Genomic DNA, 23,583 nt, shown 5'->3' on the forward strand with positions numbered 1-23,583 from the left:
GGAGAGAGAGAAGAGAGGGGAGAGAGAAGAGAGAGATGGGGGGAGAGAAAAGGAGAGGGAGGGAGAGGAAGAAAAGGAGAGAGAAGAGAGGGGAGAGAGAAAGTGAGGGAGGGAGAGAGAAGAAAGGAGAGAGGGGAGAAAAGAGAGGAGAGGGGAGAAGAGATAGGAGAGAGAGAGAGAGAAGAGAGGGGAAAGAGATGAGAGAAGAGAAGAGAGATGGGGGGGGAGAAGAGAAAGAGAGAGTATATATTACAAAATGTAATTTGTTGCAGGGTACACATAAGAGGAATGGGTGCTCCCTGCTTTGGTATGCTGTTAGGTTAATATTTAATATCATGTAATAATTTGTGTTATTTATTTATAAAAAAATTAATATTGATATGTTAATATTTGCAAATAAACATTGGAAGCGCCGTGCATTAGAGTCACAGATCATTATGTGTCTTTTAAACAGAGAGCAGTTTGCTTTCACAGTGTCTCTCTCTACTTGAGAAGCTCCATATGAACAGCGATGGCTGGGAGGGAGATGAGTCTATAACTCTGACTTCACCTGTGCAAGTCATTTTTTTTTTGTAAACTCATTATTAAACTTTTTCAAATATAAAACAGGGGATACAGAAAAGAAGAAAAAAAGGGGGGCTATAGGTGCATATCTTGAATACATCAATGGAGTATTACAAAGCTAAAAAGTTAAGCTTCAGCTACTGAGATCTGTATAAGGGCTTTTCTTTTTAGCAAAGCAGTTTGAAATAACCTGGTAAGCAGGGGGGGAAAGAAAAAGAGCTCCATGCCCCAGTTTGAAATATGAATATGAATTCCTAAGTATAATAAGTAACTAAAAGATATACAGTAGCTTAGATTACAGGCACAGCTGAATCAGGGCAATGATTGCAGCAGGTCCTGTAGCTCAGTCAACTCATGCAGGTAAAGTGTCAATCATTGTTCCTGTAGACAGAAAATAATTCCTCGATCAGAAAACTAGTCTCAGAATAATGTGTGTAGCATGGAGGACACTGAGAAGGAGAAGGATTGATTTCATGGAAAGAGAAAAGACTTTATAGGTAGCAATAGCTTGAAAATAAATTCACTCAGGGCAGCACAGCAATGGGGTCCTCAGTTACACCCCAGCTAGGACACCAGCTGCATGGGCTTTGCATGTTCTCCCTGTGCCGGTTTGGGTTTCCTTCAGGTACTCAGGTTTCCTCCCAAACTCCAAAGACTTGCAGGTAGGTTAATCTGTCGGAAAATGGCCCTAGTATGTGTGTGCAGGTCTGAAAACTCCCATGGCATCCGTCGAGAAGCTAATGAAGCCTTGGTATGCATTTCAGGTATGGTACCAAGGGCAGAGGTGCACCAAAGATCGCAACATGGTAATTTCTTTATTACAGGTATTTATATAGCACCATCAGTTTACACATTGCTTTACATACTATCCATATCCACATTATTCCTTGACTTTAAGGAGCTTACAGTCTGAGGTCCCTACTTTACATACATGCTAGGGCCGATATAGACATGAGCCAATTGACCTACAAGCATGCCTTTTGGAGTGTGGGAAGAAACCAGAGTACCCCAAGAAAGCCGCGCAAGCACAGGGAGAACATGCAATCTCCATGCAGATATTGTCCTGAGCAGACTTCAAACCGGGGACCCCCAGTGCTGCAAAGCAGAAGTGATAACTTCTGAGCCCACTGTGCTGCCACGGTAGTAGGGATGGGATACAACATAGCCAAAAATCAGGTTGTGTGTCTCTGCGAGTAGCAGCAATACTTGTATAATAACTACTGCAATTCTCTTTACAGCAGGTGAGAGCGACTTTCTCCCATGGAAGAAGGAAAGATGTGGAAGGATGCTCAAAGCTCATTCGAAGTGCACTGCGTCTAATGGCTACTATGTTGACTCTCCAGCTCTTGCCGCTGTCTCCCACTCCAGGCCGGAGTCTTCACGGTTTACCTTCTGGATATCCTATGGGAAAGCAGCAGGCGGGCCCAGGTAAAGAACCTTTCACTCAATATGTTTTTATGTCTGGATTTTGTGCCTTGTGACCAAAAGAAAAGCGACAAAATCAAGCGCACTGCCAAGGAGTACAAACTGGCGTTGGTTGTGGTATGATGGTAGAGAGTACAGTGTGCAAGCTCTATAAAAACAGAGAGAGGAGCCCTGTGGTACAACAGAATAAAGCGACCAAAAGAAAAGCAGTGATCGTGTGCGCCGGAGGCGTAAGTACACCATTCTCGCTTCCTCTGTACAAAATGTTCATTTCTCTTCAACAAAAAAAGGGGGAACTTTTCTAAATCAGGGTAATTAACGGCAAAAAACAAATCAGCCGCGTAAAGCCCCCTTGTCACCCACTGTTCACCATAATACAGGGATCAGAAAAACGGGGCCCATCTGCGCCTGTGCCAGGGCCGCTTTATGTTATGAGTTATTTTTTTCTCGGTGGAAACACAGAGCTGGCAGCCGCAGCCAACGGTACTTCTCAGGTTGTAAATTAAGGGGATACAATTTATCAGCAGGATCCCTTAGCTGCCTCTTATAATGATGTGCTTTTTAATTCAGGCCGTTAGGAATATAATTAAATTGTATTCCTCAGCCAACACCGCTAATCTCTCCGCGCTCTGCTGGTGCTTATCTCATCAACTGCTTCCCACATCAACCGGCCAGGACCAACAGCGACACCTTGCTGAGGATGGGTGGAATGGTAGGGCTTGGGTACACCAGGGACCTGTGTTCATTTTCCACCAGGGGTGCTGTCAGTATTGACTCCGGAACACCCTGTCCATGTTTGCTTTGATTTGCGCCGGGTGCTGAGATTTCAATCCAAAAACTTGATGCAATCTTTAACCGAATGACATTTTTCAATCACTGTTTATGATAAGCAACTGATGTTTTTTTGTTGTAAAATACCGTATTTAACCTTTTACCTGTTGTCAGTGCTGCTGATCTGACCCAAAACTCACACTGCCACCTTTTCAGGCTAACTTTACTTTTCTGACTGTGTTTCATGTTACACCCATATTCAGGGATGGTCATATCGCAAACCCGCCTATCCCCCCTCCACTTACCTAAATCTCCGGTTCTTCTCTCCCAAATCTGATTTTGCCGTGGATGCGTGGATCCGCCTACTCAAGGGTTACTCCATAGGACCCTAAAACAGGATATCAGCACCAGTGCTAAGGGGACCAGCTGATTCTACAGGAACCTAAAACTTTAAACCCTCGTGGAGCAACATCCATTGTAAATGATCAAATCAGCATTTAAAATAGCTTAAAAAACCTTTTGACTTTAATATCACTTTAAGCCGCTTCCTGTCTGCATGCACTCACTCCCGGCAGTGGCATCACAAGGGGGGTGCGGCCCGCACCCGGGTGACACTGTGCCGCCCCAATAGGGACATAGAATATGAGATGCATAGCCTCAGTTAATATTAGCATTGTTATATAGGTTAGAATTTATATAGTGTGATTTGCCTAACTATTTTCTCATAGCTAAATCAATGTGTTATCCTATGCTGCCATCTAGTGGCCTTTTGTTGTAACAAACATGCTTTCTGTAATTATTCCTCATGTGACGACGTATTTTCCCCTAGTGTACGCCCCTTCCTTCTTCCTGTGTGCAGTACTTCCTGTGTCATGGCCACAGTTGAAAGCCACATGTAACAAGGACACACATATAATCTGCACAGTACGGAGGAAAGGCATCATCTTCTGACCGCACAATATTATAACCATTCAACTGCTGTTCCTATCATCTGCTGTACCCTGATGTTAAGAATAAACACCTCTTTGAATGAATCGGTATTGACGAGTTCAGCTATCTGACGAGGATTGTCCGCAGTGAGTATATCTGCTTATACAGGCCAGGCATAGAGGTCTCAGCAAGGGATATATTTCGCTATCACAACGATCGGAGTCAGAATAGACACCATTGCAAGGGTGGGGTGACAACAAAATGACTAAGAGTCATTTTGGTGTCACCCCCTCTAAAAAGTCCATGATTGAGTGCCCGACAGTGTCAGGAGAGAGGAGGGGACCCGGCGGCATACCTGATCCCGCCGGGTGAAAGTCCCCTCCTCTCTCTGCCGGCGTCCATCACCAAGATGGCCGCCAGCAGGCGTCAATCAGATGGCCGCGCATCCGCGATGACAACGCAACAGGGTGTCACCGAGTCTGGACACCCGGCCTCGGGACGCCCCTGACTCCAGCGTCAGTAGCACATCTTTGCTGTGGTCTGGCTTCCTGATTGTGACAACAGTGGACAGTGCCTGGGCAACGTTTGTCAGCATGTTGGCTTGTAACTTCAATCAGGGTCATATATGACAGGGTAACAATACAGGAGCGCAATTTCGGAGGGAGTTCCCACCAGACAACAGGAAGTGCCTGATAAAAGAACTTTATGGCAGGATCACCAATTATTATTTAACGCATCGCTGCAGATTTTAAATGACAGAAAGCGACTTTTGCCATTGTCAGCAACCAAATAGATACGCAATGCTACAGGACAGCACATTTTATAGATTTTTATTTGTTAAATAAGAGCTGAATAGTACATATCCTCTGTACAATACTACATAATCCCATTATACATAACCGATTTGTCACACATTTCTGTTTACTTCTAGTACAGATTGGTGGCACAAAATGTGCTGCAGTTTGCGTTCAATAAATATTTTTTTCGACACCTACGACTTAATTTCATTGACAAGGTATTTCCGCCGCAATGTTGACAGGTTCTGCTGTTTAATTAAACTGTTGGTTCCCTAATCAAAGTGTATTTATCTCTTTTTGGCATAAACGTCAGTAGTCCTGAGAGTCAGAAGGACATCGATCAATTATTCAGCCGGCCTGACTTTTATTAGCTTCCATTAGCCCCTAATGAAGCCAGGAAGCAGAGGGGCTGTCCACCATAAATATTAATATTGCATGGCTAATTGGAATAATTAGTAGTAAAGGGCCTGGTGAGTCTCGCAGGGTCTTCCGGCATGTAAACACAGGAGGGTGTCAGGCACAATGCAGAGAGGTGACAGGTCTGGTTATTTTGTGTCTGTGTTTATTAGATGATTGTTAACCTGTTAGGTTTCTTATATAACAAGACTTTGTCAAATCTAAATGCGTGCAATAGAAGATACAGGGGGAAATGTATCAAAACTGGGGCAGAGAGAATCTGGAGCAGTTGCCCATGGCAACCAATCAACATCTCTCTTCAGTTTGCCCAGGTAAGATTTGAGAAGCTGATTGGTTGCAGTGCAAATCTGCTCCAGATTTTGTCTGCTCCAGTTTTGATAAACTCCCCCCACTGTATATTATACTGACCTCTGCAGGATCCATATTTACAAGCACCCTCCGTTCCAACACTGCATCCTCTTCAACATTCGGTGCTTCTGGGAGTGTCTGATGCCTGTACCCTGTTGCATGCTGTGGTCCCTTCGTAAGACCCCAGTGTCACTACACGACACAGCAGTAATGTAGAATGGAGCCACCTCCTGTAGCAGGGGACATGGGAGAAGTGAGTATAATACAGCTTTTGTTGCAGGGGCCTGCCATTAAGCTTAACATTAAACTAAGCCATCTTAATGTCAGGGTATATCATTGGCATCTCTGACTACAGTGCCTATCCAAGGCAAAGCAGCAGGCTCACTTTAATGCCCCCCTCCCAAGCAGCAAATACTTAACTAGCTTTTGTTCTTTCACTGCTCTGTTTAGCCAGCAGCCACAAGAAAGGGAATCCCTGAGTCCATCTAGTTGGAACTTAGGGCTATGGACTGTCTTCTTGTACCCATGATAGTCGGAAGGATGAGAGTTCCACAGTTTTGGGGGCTCAAAACTCCCTCTTCATCGAGGCTGAGAAATGCATGAGAGAGAGCCACAAGTCCAGTAAGGGTTTTATTTCTGGCAATTTTATACATCAAGACACGTAAACAGAAAGCTAACACGTTTCAGGGGGCTCAAATCTCTCCCTTCATCGCGGCTGAGAAAGCTCTGATGAAGGAGTTTTGAGCTTTGAAACGCATTGATTTTCTGTTTACGTTTCTTGACAAATTAATCTTACTGGTCTCTTTCAAGTTTTGTGGTGCTCCCATCCTTCCAATATTCTGCGGACTGCTCCAGGGATTCTTTGTGAAGCTCTGGTTGATAAAGAGCTCCCTCTAAAAAGCTAGATTCTGACTCCTGCTTTTTCATCGACTTCGGGGTCCAGCGCTCCACCAACACACATACCTATCCTTGCACTCATTAAACAGTGCTGGGCCAATCAGCAAGCTTCATCACTGTCACGTGAGATGAAGGAGAGAGAAAGACATCCTCCTCTATATGGAAGTACCAGGTATTTTCTTTCTTCCCAGTGGCCCATAGGAAGGTGTCCATCACATAATGCAGGGATAAGCAAACTCCGGATCTCCAGTTGTGGTGAAACTACAAATTCCATTGCCTTTGGGAGTCAAGCATGTGGCTGTCAGAGTCTTGCAATGCCTCATGGGATTTGTAGTTTCACCACAGCCGGCGGGCCGACGTTTGGCTAACCCAGTGGGATACAGGAGGCAGGCTAGAGCTCTAAAGTTAAAGGGAGTTTCCAGATTTCAGAAAGAGAGGAGTCTGTTTCTGGGGGGCTCCATTGACAGATTAAAAGTCACACAGCTCTTTTGCACTTAGTTTGATAGTTTTAGGAATGAGACATATTCTATTTAATAAATTCAGCACTAAAAACAGTAAGGCTGCGCAAATAGTAAAGTGCAAGAACCAATCACATTTCAGTTGACGCTGATCCAACAAGAGATACATTTTGATTGGCCACCCTTTGTACGCTGCTCTCTCCCTTTGTTAGATATGCTAGTTCATAATTGCTCTGGCCAGTCCAGAATCAATGGGGTTAATTCAGGAAGAAAGGAGATGGGGACCAATTTATGTGAGTCAGACCGCATTTGTCAGACGTAATTTATGGAACGCATTCCCCGGTTCTTTTTTTTCTTCTTGCACATAAATGATGGCAGGATGCTCGCCATATCCAGGAGGAAAAACAATAATCTTAACAAACGATTTTTTCTTTAATAAGACAAACTTACTGAAATGCTAAGCAGCTGGCCTGCCATCTAAAAATATCTGTCACAAGAAAGCAGCGTTCTGCAGGGTAGTATAGGCCGGTGTGTTGGGTGGTATTACATTAGCAATGTGTCACATTAAATTTTGCCAAGTACGGCCTGCCCTGCTCATTTGCATTCCTTCCTTGTAATGAGCCCAAAGTGTAAACACTTGGCCAAGTACTCAGTATGGATTTAGAAAATGTTTGATGTGTTTATGCCACAACTTGCAGAAGTCAAACTTTATTTATCAGGAACAGTTGCTCATCAAATGCATCACAAATGCACAGCAAAAACATGCCTCAGAACATGCATTTTAGTAGGCTTGCCCTGCTTGCTCATGACTTTAAAGCAGACCCTTAGACTCAAAAATCAAATTCTACCAATGCATCCCTCTATGTATGATGATTAATAATAACCAGGGCCGGTGCTGCCACTAGGCAAACTAGGCAGCCACCTAGGGTGCACTGCTGCCTAGGGCGCACTGCTACCTAGGGTGCAGCCTTGACCATTCACCCCCCCCACGATGCCCCCCATCTATTTCAAATTGCAAAAGCCAATAGCAGGCAGGCTGTTGCACCCACTAACTGAGCAGAGGATTGTAACTGAGAGACAACTTTCTCAGGTTTGCTCCTCTTCTCAGTGGGTGGGGTTTCAATAGCCAGTCTGCTATTGGCTATTTCAAATTAAATTACATCCACTTGTCTCCCGCAGAAGCTAACCCGCAGGAGAATGGGGCTGCGCAGGGGGGATTGGAGGCTGCACCGTGGGAGTTGAGGTGCATTTAGCTGGTCTTGCCCAAGGTGTAAATTAGTCTAGCACCAGCCCTGATAATAACATAGACATATCAGGTGTAAAATGCTGTGATTTTGAAAGCCGAGCATTCTGTCAAAGCAGAGCATTCACTTCCTGCTTAGAACGTGCAAATTACTTCAGCTTGCCACCACAATGAATTCTGGGAAGGTTAATTCAGCAGAGCATTGCTGGGAAATCTCATCTCTAATCTCACGAGATCTCAGGAAAAGGCCTTTTACTCCCCTGGGATGATGTGCCCGGTCACATGTCCTAGTCACATGTGCCAGAAATACAGATAGTAAAAGGAGAGCTAGTAATCTGCCCTTAGTAAACATGGCCACTGTCAGTAGACTGGGAAAGAATAAGCTATACAAAGAATAAAAAGCCGGAAATTATCTAGAAGGATGCGTTTTGTAGATTGTCATTACTAAACATTTCTAAAAGTGTGTTTGTTGTATTTTTAAAGAAATGGGTAAGGGTCCACTTTAAGGCCCTGTTCACCCCTCCAAGCTACAAAATGCCCAACACAAGGAATCCCATTGTTTTCAATGGCCTCTGTTCACACCTGAGCGTTCTGCCGCTTGTAGCTTGAAAAAAGTACATGAGCTTCTTTTCAGGCAGATGTGAGCATTTTTGCCCCATAGACAATGGAAATGCCTTAAAACATGCTCCACAACCATTTCTGATAGTTTTTTGGGTTTGTTTGTTTTTTTGGATTGTTTTGCATGGTGTTACAGATGACACTGCTTTTCATTGGGACAAATAGAAAAACACCTGAGCTGAACGCCTGCAAAAAGCTAAAAAAAAAACACTTCAAAAACACGCACACACATCTACTCCTAAAGCTGCCCATACACTGGTAGATTTTTTATAATCGTTCATATGAAAAATGTGGTCAGAACATTCGATAATACCATCGGAGACTTGACAAGGTAAAGCTAAGTACTATTGGTTTATCTTATATGATATGTTCAGACAAGTAGGGGGTACAGAGTTCTTTTTGCAGCATGTAATAGGGTTGTACTACGATTACATCCCAAGGGCAGGCCACGTTGGTTGAGGAGGGGTATCCATATATAGTGCAGTAGAATTGTACTAAACATATGTCCAATACTCAGAATACGCCGGGAGTCCAGTGTTTCATGTGTCTACAATCCTCTGCTGAATCCCATAATGACATGCTAGACGGTTTGAGACACATTTTTCTATTTATTTTTGTTACCTCTGCTAAATTAAGTTTGGCTTTTATGGGATTCCATGAGAATTGCGCTGACCTTTATGAAAAGATGATTTGCTTGTGTTAGAACACACAGATTTTGCACCCCAAGGCCCTGGAAGCCGGTGTTGGTGTTTAAATTACAAGCTGGTTCAGGTTCTGCACTGTTCTGTAGCCAGACAGGCCATACAAGCATTGATTTGGAAAGGGGCTCTGATGATCCCTAGCAGTCTCACGAAATGTGTCTCTTGTCTATAGGTGGCCATACACTTTACAACCATTGCAAAACCTTAGTCTTGCGATGGTTGTAAAGTAATTAAAAAAACGTACGATCTGCCCATCTTGGACAGGCAGATCGTACTTGCGATCATCGCAAGCCCGCCCACCCGTACGATAATCGGCAGGTGTATGGGCAGCGTGTGACCGCTTCTACTGTAAGGTCGTACGACTTTCGTCTTGCAAGCACCTCAGGGGGGCGGGCTTCCGATAACCGCAATGCTGAACGGGCAGTGTGCGCGTGCGCACACCGGCCCGCGCGGCATTGATCTTACGATCATGCTACAAACCAGCCGAAAATCGTACGATTCTCGGCTGGTTTTCTAGCATGCTCCTTAGACAAAAGACGTGCAACCGTACAGTAAAAACGGTTGCACGCCTTCCATACACTTTGCGATTATCGTACGATCGCGGGATTTCCCGCGATTATCGTGCGATAATCGCACAGTGTATGGGCACCTTAAGGCTGTCTCCTGAAGCATGTCCCACTTTGACGACTCCTATTGCATATCTTCAGTCCCTGACAATCTTCTATATCGCGTCTGCAGTTTCCGACAGCTTTCTGTAGCAATACATTCACTGAAAATGATGTGCGACCCTTTGGTGACTTTAGGGGCTGCACTTAATCAAATTGAGTTGACCACCACTGGTATAGAGAATAGTATATTATTATATTCAGTGGGCAGGTCAGAGTAGTGTTCTCTATCTGTGTAGATTATATACCTAGCAGTCAGGTCCCGTTTGAGGTGTTGTTTTCTCGATAATATGATGGAATTGTATTATTATATGCAGTGAATTTTCCTGTTGGAAGCTTAGTGTTCTATACAGTATAGTGGAACTGTATTATTATACCCAGCAGTCAGGTCCTGTTAGGGGTGTTGTGTTATCTAAAGTATAATAGAATTGTATTTTATATCCATTAATGAGTCATGTTGGGCATGGGGCCTTCTACTTCTATAGAGTGCAATTGAATTGTACTTAATATCCATTATCCATTGATAAGTCATGTAGGACATGTGGTCTTGTATAGCATACAATGAAATTGTACTTAATATCCATTATCCATTGATGAGTCATGTTGGGCATGTGGTCTTCGATAGAGTGCAATCGAATAGTACTCTTATATCCAGATATTATAGAGTATAGCGTAATTGTATTAATGTACCCAGGGGTCCAGTCATGTCGGGAGTGTAGTGTTTTATAGAGTATAATGCAATCGTATTATTATACCCAGACATCCAGTCCTGTTGGGGGTATAGTGTCGGTCATGTTAGTGATGTAGTGTTCTATAGAGTATAGTGAAGCTGTATTGTTATACACAGTGATTGGGTCGTGTTGGGGCTGTAGGGTTCTATAGAGTATCATGGAACTGTATTTTTATATCCAATGGTGTTTTTGTTGAGGTGTAGTGTTTACATCCAGCCATCAGGTCATGTATGGGATGTCATGTTCTATAGAATATAAGGGAACTGTATTATTATATCCCGTGGTCAGTCGAGTTGGGTGTGTAGAAATCTGGATATAATTAGAAAATAAAGGAATTGTATTATTAAATCCTTTGGTCACATCATGATTGTGTTGCAGGGTTCTATATCCATCTAGAGTATAATAAAATTGTAATATGATGATGCCAGGTGGCCATGCCCAAAGGTATAGACTTTTATGTCTGTCTAGGATATTACAGATTTATGTTATGATCAGCTCCATATGTCGAGTCAGGCCATATATGTGTTGGGGTTGTTGGTGGGGGTATGGAATTCTGTAGCTGTCTCTAGTATATGTATGTATGCATTACATGTCCAATAGTCAGTTCATGTTGCATATGTAGCAGTCTAGTCTGTATAGTGTAATTGAACTGTATAACAGTCGTGCCCAGTGGTCAGATTATGTTGGTCGGAGTCATATTCAGTTTATATTATCTCTCATCTCCACCTACTGATGCTCCATACAGAGAATGTAGGCATAAGTAAATAGGAAACAGTACAAGTCTAATGACCATAGCATGTAATAAACTATACCAGCATGAATAATAGGTTGCATTAATGTATACAAAGCTAACATTTTTTTTCTCTTAATTTCGAGAAGGGAATGGTTAACAAAAACCCTGTCGTTTTTTTTCGCCTTTGAAAATGGTGTCCTTTTTGTAAACTTTTTCCTGACTTTTTGCGGTGACAGCTATAAAATTGTAGATTTTCCATCACTTTCTGTCTCGGTGAAGATGGTGACCAGGACAAATACAGAGAGTGCATCTCGCCAGCATGGACACAGACAGCAATTAAAACCTGATGGGGGTTTCATCAAACCCCCATTCCATTCAAAGCTAAAAACAAAATGTAAAACAGTAGAAAGGCATCATGGCACACTCACAAACCAGCATGTAAAACAACTTGTTTCACCACTAAGGACAATGACAGAGGTTTGGATACACGTCTTCTGCAGAGGATGTGAAAGCCGCACTGCCGCGCCAAGGCACCTCTTATAGTGCGGTCCTAACTCTAAACTATGAGAGTCTCCATCTTGGAGCACATGGGGGCAGAAGATTTCAAATATAAGAGGTGCCTTGGCGCGGCAGTGCGGCTTTCACATCCTCTGCAGAAGACGTGTATCCAAATCTCTGTTATTAACCTTAGTGGTGAGACAAGATGTTTTACATGCTGGTTTGTGAGTGTGCCATGATGCCTTTCTGCTGTTTTACTGTTCAAAGCCCATTTCGTGTGCACCTTACTGTATAACTGGTGACAAATTGTTGAGTGCGTTTGTCGTTTGTTTTGCTGGGCTTATATATAGTTTGTTTTTTTTTTGCCCCGGAGGTATCATTATTATTATTATCATTACAGGTATTTATATAGCACCGACAATTTACACAGTACTTTTACATAGTTGCACATTCACATCAGTATCATTGATTGGTATCATAGAAGCCTCTGTGTTCACTGGACAACTGCGGAACCGTATAGCTAGAACATGCCTCATTTTATCATCATCTGTTCCCCAAATCATCTCATTAGCTGCTCAAGATAAATCGTTCTGGATATATGGATTAATCCCCCAGACGTGCACTGCCTCCTCCGTACCTGCAACTATGTTCCGCAATCTTTGCCAATTGATATAATTAACGAAGAAGCAGAACGCGGGGAAGCAGATTGATTCACCCAAAGGAGATATCTTTCTGTTGTCAGCTCTTAGATTAACGCTGACCTGCTGCTGAGACTGATTTTATTCTGTTTTATTAGTGTGAATTCTGCCACATCACTTCAGCCTGTGGCTTCCTGTACCCGGGCGGATGTCCAATTCTCACTCCGGGCCCATGTAACACCCTAGATCGGCATTCCGTTGGCTCAGGGTCAGAGGACGCTCTGACAGTAGATGAATGTGAGGAGTCGCAGTCATCATCGGCTCAGTTGCTGCTTGCTGGATGTTTTCAGCACTCGGAGGGGGTTGTACGCCAGACGCAAACATCCGCCGCATGAAGATCAGTTTTGTAAACATGGCAGTAAATCTGACCACGGACCTGCTGGGCTATTAGATTGTCATTGGGTTTTTTTTTTGAGTCGTGGAACAGTTATGGTGTCATTTTATGTACACGTTCCTTCTTTTTATTGCAGAGAAGATGGCCTACTTTAGAATGGATGGAAACATATTGCGGGCCGTTATCCATAATTGGCCAGATACCACTTGGGCATTGGTCACAGGCTGCTTGGTTTAACAGCCCTCATGACTGATGGAGCCGTCAATTTTCCGTCCCTCCGTTAAAACCCCAATAAACACACGGACTGCGCGACATGGATTTTAACGGCCACAGCAGCCCTTTTATTAAACAAACAACTTTAACAATAACCAAAGTAATAAACCAAATATACAAACATAATACTTTAAACAAGGGTTGACCTGAGAAGGGGTCTTTGGGTGCCCGCCAGCCCAAAAAGGCCTCTCTTAACACTCCACCCATGTCCCCAGCCGCACCACAACCAGCTCGAGGACACTTACTCCTTCTGGGTTCCCAAGGGGCCAGGCCCCACCCTTTACAAATCCGGACACCAACAGGGGGAAGCGCCCATACCAGCTGAGGGCCCCCCATTTTTGTAATGATTTTGTAGACCCCCCAAAGACCCCCTAACCCGCCAAGCTGCCGTGACAAAAGAAACCCCCCCCAAACCCCATAACCACAAAATTCAGGGAGGGAGGGTTGGCTAACCTGCTTCCTTCGTCGATTTCCAGAAAGAGGACGTCCCTCAGCTCTCGCAGTTCCTTCCCATGCGGCTCCTCCCGGACACCTGACTCCCACGTCCAATCAGGTAAGAGCAGCTATTCCCATTTTATTTTTTAACCCTTTCTCCCGGGACTATCCCTCCCCCCAGTCATGTAGCCCCTCCGCTTAGTCTCTCCGTGTCTGTCTTTAATGAAAAAGCAAAGTCTTCAATGGTGTGTGCTGTAAAAACAAACCCTGCTTAAGAAAACAAACAAAAATTGTCACATGTAGTGAATACATTCATAAGTGGGGGTTACCTTCAGGAAAAACATGTTCCCAAATCAGCAGCTCTAGATATATAGGCAATCACATTTATATGCAAGTCTCAACGTTTGTTCTGTACAAAATGCCAGCTTAGCCCTGCCACTTTCACCTCCTGAGTCTGCTTAGTGGTCCGTTCACCTGGACCTGTGCTCTAGAAGCTGTGCTAAAAAACAAAAAGGCAAGCAGAGGGCAGAGAACTTATTAACATTGTTGCCTCTACCCCCCTGCAGCTAATCTTTACCCCATTACTCATTTATCATGCCTTGTTGTGTTGTGTCTCAGTGGAGGAGGCAATTTTGGTAGAGGCAAGACTTTGCTTCGTCATGTCTGAACTGCTAACCTAATGATTGGTGATCTGATGACTGGTGGGGTAATATTCAAGAATAGCAGGAGAGGTGGAGAAAGCACAGATCTACAGCATGGATGCAGAAGAAGCAGGGAGATCCTTGCAATGCAGGTCCTCAGGTACAGCTTCCTCTTCTGTGAGCAGCATAGTAGTGACCGCCAAATCTCACTCCAAATCTGGTGAGACTAAGAGTCAGAACTAGCAGTGCCTTAGATGATCTCACACTGCAGATACACAGCTACAAGGCTGCAAGAGAGGTGGAGAAAGCACAGATCTACAGCATGGATGCAGAAGAAGCAGGGAGATCCTTGCAAGGCAGGTCCTCATGTACAGCTTCCTCTTCAGTGAGCAGCATAGTAGTGACATCGCCAAATCTCACTCCAAATCTGGTGAGACTAAGAGTCAGAACTAGCAGTGCCTTAGATGATCTCACACTGCAGATACACAGCTACAAGGCTGCAAGAGAGGTGGAGAAAGCACAGATCTACAGCATGGATGCAGAAGAAGCAGGGAGATCCTTGCAAGGCAGGTCCTCATGTACAGCTTCCTCTCCAGTGAGCAGCACAGTAATGACATCACCAAATCTCACTCCAAATCTGTTGAGACTAAAGCTGGCCATACACCTATAGATTTTCTTCTATCAGCCTATGGTCAGGTGGAAAAAGTGCAACAGATTCCTCCCATCTACTCTAAACTGTGTGGATGGAGGAATCTCCAAGTGGGCCAAGCTTCAGCCCCACTGGCTCGCAAAACACCTGAACAATGCCTGCATCCAATCAGATTATTCAGGTATTTTGACAGCCAGCAGAGCCGAATAGCAAGATACTGAAGCTTGGCCCAGCGGGAGATTCCTCCATACACACAGTTTAGCGTAGACGGAGGAATCTGTTGCACTTTTTCCATCTGACCGTAGAAAATCTGCAGATAATCTATCGGTGTATGACCAGCTTTACAGTCAGAAGCAGCAGTGCCTTAGATGATCTCACACATCAGATATGCACCTATAGGGGTACAGAACAGGAGTGCCTATGCATAGGCACGTTCACATTTCAGGAAGTTGAAATCTATATTTATATAATACTGACATTGTACTCCAGTCTCCAATAAATAGAATCTCTCCACTGATTATGCAAACAGCCTTAAAACTACTTTTAGTTAAAAGTTAGATTTTTAATCTCTGTCAGGTTTTTAATTCTATGTGTGTTTTTTTTTGGAGGGATTCTCATCACTTCCTGTGTGGTCACTGAGACAGGAAGTAAGGGGGGAATCTGCCCAACTAGAAAAGAAACTGACAACAATAGATATCTGCCTGAAGTCATAACCCATCGCTGCTCTGCCCAAAAGAGCTTTGACTGGAGAACCTTCAATTTCCCTCTTAATAAAAAAACATGCATGCATTATATATATGGAGAGATGAAGAGAATGCATAAATATTGCAATACCCATCTAGAAATAATTTTCGAGTAACCCTTATACATTAAAGCTTATTTAACAGCGCGGTATAGATGGTCAGTAACCATAGCAACCAATCAGACGTGGTTGGGCATAGAGTCCTGATCATCAGCTCTCCAAATTGGAATACTGATTGGTATCTGTGGATTTCCAGGACCTTATTTTAGTAACAGATATCTAAAAGTATTGAGCCCGGTCCTATTTGTATGAAACGACAATTAGAATGAAATGAAACAAAGGGACCTGGGGCAATTAGAGAGGAAAAGAATGGACATCTATTCGCTGGACCGTATGAGGACGAATATTCATTTATTCTCTCATCTGGACATTATAAGGATAATAATGGAAATATAGTGCCAGCTTTGGGTAAGGTGTGCAATGTAACCAGCCCTTTGTGCCAGTGTATACTGCCAGCTTCTGGTGTTTAAACACAACAATTAAATGTCTGAAGCTTAAAAATATTACACCAGCCAAAGGAGTTTGCATATGCTGCCAGGCTCTGCTTGCTGTAATTATATCCTGCCTAGCTACAATCTCCGCTGCGGATATTTGGACGTGGAAAGAAGGCCCTGGACCTGCATGGTTATTCTGTTGGTGTTTCTCATCCAGTAGTGGTAAAGTGATGTGAATATGTGTGATCTGATCTGAGTGGCGTCACGAGGGGAACGCGTTCTGCAACCAGATGACACCGATGGAGGGGTGACACCAAAATGGCCGACAGTCAGGGCCGGATTTCCCACAAGGCCAACCAAGGCCCGGCCTTGGGGCGGTAGCGGTGTGGAATTCCCATCTCCCGATGCCCGGGACATGCAGTTCCGGGCGGGTAGTTGCTTTCTACATTTAGCCCTGCTTTGGGTAAGCAGAGCTAAATGTACAGCGGGGAAGCTGTCACATGTTTAATACAAGTGATCCCGACGATGTCACTGAGATCACTTGTATGCAGCCTACAAGGGGGGGGGGGGTTTGGCAGGTAGGGGCGCGCATTGAGGAACCTGGCCTTGGGGCAGCAGAGAGAGTAAATCCGGCCCTGCTGGCAGTCATTTTGCTGTCACCCCCTCTGAAAAGTCAGGGACTCGGTCAGGGACCGAGAGCCTGATAGTTTCAGGAGAGATGAGGGGAAGCGGCGGCATACCTTACCCTGCCGGGTGAACTCTCACTGGATTTCCGGCAGGATAAACAAGTATTTGTTTGTTTTTTGTTTTTTTGCACTTAACAAACGGATACAACAAAACGCTTTGAAAGGTATATTTACCAGACCAAAAGAGAGCAAATACGACAAGCTCGTTGTCAGAGTTTACATAACACTTTTACTCGCTGCATCTAAAAATAAATCTCATTATTTTTAAGGAATACATAACTGCATTGTTTTTTTTTTTTTATATGTATATATATCTGCCTGAAGGTCAATAACAGTCAGTGATTACTCATTAAAAAGAGCTAAATGTTATGTCGGATGTGGAAAATACAAGCACACTCATTTATTATTATCTCATTTATAGACTGTCACAAAGGGTTAAAAATAACCGGATTGCGGGGGGTCCCGGATGACTGGTCCCCGGTGCTGTATAAATAGACCCCTATTCTGCAGAGATGTCACTTATTTCCTTTGCTGGTTCTACTCTCAGTCAGTTTTTGTGACTCCCACGTCCCCCAGCTAAGACTCATTGCAACGGCAGGATGGGAATTATATTGATTGCAACCGGCCGTGGCTGACAAAAGATTCCAAAAGAATTACTACCAAGCGCTTGTTTAAATAGCGGCTGAAATGCGTGGGGCTGACAAAGTCTGGGCGAACGTCATGCGATCTTTAAAGAGGAAGGACTGTTTCAAGCCTCGAAATAAAGAAACTTTCGAGGTTACTCATTTAATTAGCACTGACAATATATCCACAGCGGTATACACATCAGTCCCCGACCTCCCACGGAGTTTACGCTCTAATGTTCATACAAGAGTCATGCACATGCACATTATGGCAGAGTTGGGTGGAGGCCAATTAAAGGGACATTACATTCAAAATTGAAAATTGACCAATTTTTAACCAGAGGTCGTTGATGCCTCGATGGCCAGAATAGATTTAGCAGTGTCAGTCTATTGACTAAACTAGAACTCTGTGACCAATCTACCCACCTAAATAACTTTACAATTGCTCATTTTTAAGGACATGTATGGATTTTACTTGATACCACAGACATCTCAACTCTCCCAGACGCTGCGGGATTCTTCCGCTATTAGATAGCGGCTCCCGGACACCCGGGAGAGAAACATTTTCCATGCTGTCTGTTTTCCTTTTTTTTTTCTGACATCGGGGGCACCAGCCACCATCAGTCAGAAAAAAAAAAAACGGCATAGGAATGCATAGCTAGATTGCTTTTGGCTATTTCAATTTGCAATAGCCAATAGCTGACTTGCTAGGCTGCACCCGCCCACTGCTGCTGTCAATCAGCATAGGGGAACTGAAGTTCTCCATCCAAAGGTCCACCTCTGCTGACTGACCATAGCAGTGGGCGGGTGCAATAGCCAGCTTGCAAATTGAAATCGCCACTAGCAATCTAGCGATTAGTTCCTATGCCGGCTTGTTTGTTTTGTTCTGACGGCAGCAGCTGTCAGAACACTATAAAAAACAGCAGATAGCAAAGGAAGCATTAGCTTCTTTGCTATAGGTTGAGATCCCTGGACCAGACCTCACTGGGCTCCGCTACAGCTTCAGGCCCTGTTCGGCAGTAGTTCCGCTACTCTATTCTTTGAGAAAAGTACTTCCTTCTGTGCGTACAGAGTTCACACAATGTGAAATGCTCAGCTGCGTACAAACAAAGCCATGTGATCACCATTGTCATAGCTCAGCGGTTTTTCAGTCACGGCACCCTTTAAAAGTATGCAAAATGTCAAGGCACCCCAGTGTAAAATGTAAAAAACATGTATGTGAAAAGGACGTGTGGTTCCTCCAAAATCCGTACCACACCCTTATCCATACAAAAAAGTGGGGTTCCCACTTTACATCAATAGCCCCCCTTTGACATCAGACTCCCCATTTTACATCAGGAGCCTGCCTGCCCCTTTCACATCATGATGCGGTGTGAAAATTTCAAGGCAACCCTAAGGAAGCCAGAAGGTACCCCAGAGTGCCATGGAACCTTGGTTGAGAAAGCCTGTCGTAGCTGACTTGTGGATTGGCTCCCATTCACTAGTCTGCCTGGACGGCTGTCGGTGACCAAACTATAATGCAGAATAGTGTTCCCTCTTAATAACATTAATCCACAACCTGTATACATGAAGGGGTAAAGCCTATTTGGGGCAACCCCATTCCTGGTCCTCCAGTCATTACTTCCACTTTAAGACCAACATGAAGTGGAGAGACCTCTCTCCCTTCTCCTCTTCTTTGTCAGTGGGTGGTTCTTAATAAAAGGAGCCACTCTGATGCAATGACATCATTGTCACTCTCTGCATCACTAAACTGAGTGCAGGGCGCTGTGGGGATGTCCCCTCACGAGGCACAACCTTGACGCCTTGCAGTCACAGGATGTCCTCATTCTTCTGGCTCAAATGACACTGGGAAGACTGAGGACATCTAGGGGCAGAAAGAAATTACTGCAGGAGACAGCACAGGATAGGAAGTGAGTATTGCAGCCAGAGCTGCTTTTTTCTCGTGCTGTTAAGGCTCCATTCACATATAGCGTTTGTGTTTTCCACGCAGTTTTCCGTGCGGAAGACCGCGTGGCACTAAAATCTTTCATCTGCATGGATTCTGCTCGTTTGCGGAGAACAGGAGATGGCGGGCATCAGTATGCTGGGCAGTAGCCAGGGCAGGTAAATAGAATAGATCTCTGCATGGCCATAGGCATATTCTCTCTATATAAACATGGATCTGAAGCATTGAGCACTGAAGATAAATTGTTTCCATTGATCTCTCATGTAGTCTTTGTCGGGTAATGATTGACTCAGTTAAACCTTAAGGGAGGTTATTGATCTGGTTGTCATGTATGTGTGGCTGTGAACCGTTATTAATTTGAACGCTCGGGAATATGCACCGAAGTCATCAATTACCAGGGCTCCACCAAGAAAGGGGGGTTTCCAGGGACTATTGAGGTCGCTCGGACACGAAGGGCTTCATTCTGAAATATGTCTTAAAGGTACAGTCAACAAAAATTTTACATTTGAACTGTTCCAGGAGAGCCACATACCTACTTGTTGCATTTGTGCTGTTTTCATTCTGGCATTCACATTATGCAACTGTCAGCTTTTTTTCCCACCGATGGCCTTGAAAGGCAGAAAATACGGACCAGTGTGTTCCCTGGTTCTAGGTCCCCCCTCTTTTCTGATGGGTCTACAGTGTGCAATTGCTGTGTTCATGCTAGCTAAAGAATTAATCGCATATACTGTATATCATTTGTTATTTTGCCCAAATTAATTGTTCTTAAAGTTGCACTTTAGTTTTTAAGTCTAGCAGATGTTAACACTGAATATTCAACAATGCTTGCTTTGACAAAATACAACCAGACAGCGCTTCCTATCATGCTGACTTCCCTGTTCTAACTTTGTTAAACCCACTATAAAGCATTATTACTTTTCTTATCATCAATTTTTCTTCCTTTCTTTTTTCCTTTCTTCCTTCATTCTTCCTCCCTCCCTCCCTTCCCCCTTGGTTTCCTTTCTTCCTCTGTCCCTCCCTTCCTCTTTTCCCCTCCCTCCTTTCCTTCCTTCTCTGCCCCCTTTTGCTTTTTCCTTCCCCCTACCTTCCTTCCCCCCTCCCTTCCTTCCTTTCCCCTACTTCCTTCCTACCTCCCATCCTTTCTTTCTGCCTCCCTCTCTCCTTTCTTCCCTTTTTTCCTACCTTACCGCTTCCTTTTTCTTCCCTTCCTTCCTGTGCTCTGTCCTTTCTTTCCTACCTTCCCCCTTCCGTATTTCCTCCCTTCTTTCTTCTCCTCTGTTCCTTCCTTCCTCACCTTTGTTCCTTCCTTTCTCTTCTCTGTCTCTTCCTTCCTCTCCTCTGTCCCTACTCCCTTCCTTCCTTCCTCTGTCCCTTCCTTCCTCCCTCTATTTCTCTTTTTCTTTTTGTCTCTCTGTCTCTTGCCTCTTTCAGGTTCTTCCCTCTCTCTGTCTTCCTTTCATTAATCCCTCCTCCCCCTTCTCTCTCTTTCTTGCTATCTTTTTCTCTTTATTTCCTATTTCTCTTTTTCCCTGTCTATGTCTCTCTATTTGCTTCAAATTCTCTCATCCTCTTGTTCTCTCTTTATTCTTTGCTCCATTCTTCTCCTTCTCTCTCTGCGTCTCTCTCCGTTCTCCTCTCATTCCTCCCTCTCATGTTCTCTCCTTTTCTCCCCCTGTCTGTGTCTCTCTGTTCTCCTCTCATTCATCCTTCTCATATTCTCTCCTTTTCTCCCTGTCTGTGTCTCTCTCCGTTCTCCTCTCATCCATCCCTCTCTAGTTCTCTCTTTTTCTCCCCCTGTCTGTGTCTCTCTGTTCTCCTCTCATTCATCCTTCTCATATTCTCTCCTTTTCTCCCCCTGTCTGTGTCTCTCTCTGTTCTCCTCTCATCCATCCCCCTCATGTTCTCTCTTTTTCTCCCCCTGTCTGTGTCTCTCTGTTCTTCTCTCATTCATCCCTCTCATGTTCTCTCTTTTTCTCCCCCTGTCTGCGTCTCTCTCTGTTCTCCTCTCATCCATCCCCCTCATGTTCTCTCTTTTTCTCCCCCTGTCTGCGTCTCTCTCTGTTCTCCTCTCATTCATCCCTCTCATGTTCTCTCCTTTTCTCCCCCTGTCTGTTTCTCTCTGTTCTCCTCTCATTCATCCCTCTGCTGTTCTCGCCCCCCCCCCCCCCCCCCCATCAAGTTCTCTCTTTTTCTCCCCCTCTGTGTCTCTCTCTGTTCTCCTCTCATTCATCCCTCTCTAGTTCTCTCTTTTTCTCCCCCTGTCTGTGTCTCTCTCTGTTCTCCTCTCATCCATCCTCCTCATGTTCTCTCTTTTTCTCCCCCTGTCTGTGTCTCTCTCTGTTCTCCTCTCATCCATCCCCCTCATGTTCTCTCTTTTTCTCCCTCTGTCTGTGTCTCTCTCTTTTCCTTCTCTCTCCATCCAGAACTGTCTCTCTCTCTTCCTCTGTCCCCCTGTCTCTAATTCTGTAGAACATAACAATTTTATTCCTTGCTGACATTTCCCCGTACATCTGTCTTACATCCAGCCAATACACGAGGTGGCTTAGACAGTCAAGTGATTTGCAATTTGATTTATTTATGAGAGCAGCAAATTAATTTATTTTTGTATGTTTAATGTGAAGCAAAAAAGATTAATTAGCGTCTAAATTCAATCAGACGCTCCACGCGTGTTTTCTGTCTCCCAGTCCAGTTGCTAATTATTTGGCATTAATAATACTAATAATAATGAGGGAATTACACCAGTAAATGGCCAAGAAAATATGTGAATGGTTTTTATCATGGTAAATACTTCTATTGTATGGACAGTGTACATCCAGATAATAGTGCTGGAGCTTGTGTATTGCACTTGAATATACGCATCTATTCAATAAACATGTAATGAGGATTTGCACACAATAGTGGCAATTACATCATTTTCAATGAGTGTGTGCAGCAAGGATAAAATGACCCAGGGATCTGATCAGTCTTATAGAACGTAATCACTGTACAGATGTAATACAATAGTCATTTTAGCGACATCTGCAGGTCAACACTCTAGTGAGCATATCTAGACCAGCAGCCATATATTAAATGCAGTGCATAGAGATCATTGAGCCATTGGTAGTATAGGAGCTGAGCTGCAAAGCCAAACTCAACTTTTCCACGGTAGAACAACTTACAAATCTATAGCTTTTTATTTGTTCATATTTATGTAGACAAAAAGAGACAGTTCCGAAGCCAAAAGGCTAAGAGCTGGATGTCATGGAGGGCTTTTTAGGCACTGACTAGAATTATGGTAAGTAAATCATTTTGTAAGCAATACTATTGCCCTGATAACTACAAATATTGCTTTGTAAATGCAAAACCGATTTTAGGGCCCATTCGATAACATAAACAACAATACACAAACGCAGCACCCACTAGCAACCAATCAGCAGATGAATGCTGACATTTGATTGGCTTCTTTTCCTGCATTTTGCACATCATCATCCTTGCTTTTTTGCTGTTTTCTTCACTTCTATGATATACATCGGGCTGTTGTATCGTTTACAGATAGAGTGATAAATAGTGTTAAATGTTCTTAGATAAGGCAGGACAGCCATGTAATTGATCTTGCTGTTCTGCTTAATGTTGCATGAATAATGTTTGTTGTGTGCCGTGTAGACAAAGCAATTTCTTATTTTCGCCTCGGGCAGACGTAATCACAAGTGAGGAAATGTTTTGTAAAATTACGTTTTTGGGTTGTGAGCCCTGCATTGGGGTGCCAATATGTTTAGTGTGACCATTAGAATTTTAAAGCAAGCACATTAATTGAAGGAAACCTTTCTTCAGATAAACAGGGAAGTTGCCAATGCCGACTTCTTATTCTCCAAATGCTACTTGCTTAGCTGTTATGCCAGCCATAAAAACTCTGGCGAGGTAGCTATTGCTTATTCTGTGTGACCGATGTGACTACAAGAACCTAACAAATTCTCTTGTCACTGTCTTGAGAAAAGAATTTTAATTGGTAGGGTTTGTAGGAGATATAATAATCTTCAAAGGACATTCATTATAGAAATACTATTCCTCCCAAACTATGAGAACGTTCTGAGGTTCAATTTATGTAAATCAAGTCTGAGCTGTGTTAGGAAGAGAAGAGAATTAGCTGGGAAGATAACATTAATACAGTAGTTGGAGCTAAATGAATACCCAAGTACAGTGGCGGACCTAAGGAACAAAGGGCCCTGGTGCAAGATTCCCCCCCCCCCCCCCCCCCCACAACCACCGCACTGTGTCTGGACTACGCTCT

This window comes from Nanorana parkeri, unplaced genomic scaffold (assembly GCF_000935625.1).
Source record: "Nanorana parkeri isolate BGI_ZX_2015 unplaced genomic scaffold, ASM93562v1 scaffold17, whole genome shotgun sequence".
In the NCBI taxonomy this organism is placed as follows: Eukaryota; Metazoa; Chordata; class Amphibia; order Anura; family Dicroglossidae; genus Nanorana; species Nanorana parkeri.